The sequence below is a fragment of the Sorex araneus genome, chromosome 7 (genome assembly GCF_027595985.1).
Source record: "Sorex araneus isolate mSorAra2 chromosome 7, mSorAra2.pri, whole genome shotgun sequence".
NCBI classification, from domain to species: domain Eukaryota; kingdom Metazoa; phylum Chordata; class Mammalia; order Eulipotyphla; family Soricidae; genus Sorex; species Sorex araneus.
In genome coordinates this window covers 45,645,492-45,646,424 of record NC_073308.1, presented here as the reverse complement: position 1 = coordinate 45,646,424, position 933 = coordinate 45,645,492, and the positions used below count along the sequence as shown (strand labels likewise).

The 933-nt window shown below is 41.5% G+C and overlaps 1 non-coding gene across 1 annotated transcript; it reads left to right on the top strand.

Annotated features, from left to right (window-relative positions):
- Nucleotides 1–614: 614 nt before the first annotated feature.
- LOC129406735 (U6 spliceosomal RNA) lies at nucleotides 615–721 on the top strand. The gene has a single exon (XR_008631194.1). It is a non-coding gene; the product is annotated as a U6 spliceosomal RNA (small nuclear RNA).
- Nucleotides 722–933: the final 212 nt, after the last annotated feature.

Genomic DNA, 933 nt, shown 5'->3' with positions numbered 1-933 from the left:
ATCTTGCAAAATTTAAGTCTCAGTCATACAATGATCAAACACCCATCCCTTCACCAGTGCAGTTCTTGCAGAGCTGGTCTGTCTGAGCATGGAAGACTGACACAATTTTCTACTTCAATGGGATATCCATTCAGCAAATGATACTATGTTTATACACAACTCTGTAGCTATTGGAAAGGACCAAGAAACTCCAAATTTTCTGTTTAAAATCATCTATAAGAAATACTGGTCCAGAAATCAGGTGCCAAATACAACTGCAGCCATCAAGCCGTGGGCTGGGCTTAGCACTGCTGGGAGCTGTCCACACTTGTAAATCTTCCCCGCACCCTCCACCACCCAATCCTGACCAATGTTGCTGGTATGGACTTATTGCACTGTAGCACTCTCGTCCCGTTGTTCATTGATTTGCTCGAGCGGGCACCAGTAATATCTCCATTGTAAGACTTGTTGTTACTGTTTTTGGCATATCGAATACGCCACGGGTAGCTTGTCAGGCTCTGCCGTGCGGGCGAGATACTCTTGGTAGCCTGCTGGGCTCTCTGAGAGGGACGGAGGAATCAACCTGGGTTGGCAGAGTGCAAGGCAAACACCCTACAATTAAAAAATAAAATATCGTGCTCGCTTTGGCAGCACATATACTAAAATTGGAACGATACAGAGAAGATTAGCATAGCCCCTGTGCAAGGATGACACACAACTTCGTGAAGTGTTCCATATTTTTTTAAATTAAAAAAATAAAATATTTTATACTCTAAAATAAAATATTGATTAATTTTGGGTTTCCAATCACTTAATTTTTCTGCTTCCCAGGTCTCTCTTATACAAAACAGGGATAAGGATATTGTTTTTGGATAGTTATTGAGATGAAGCATAATGCTAAAGGTTCTAGCATGATGCAGACACCTCCAAATAATTCAGTGATTCCAGTCCACT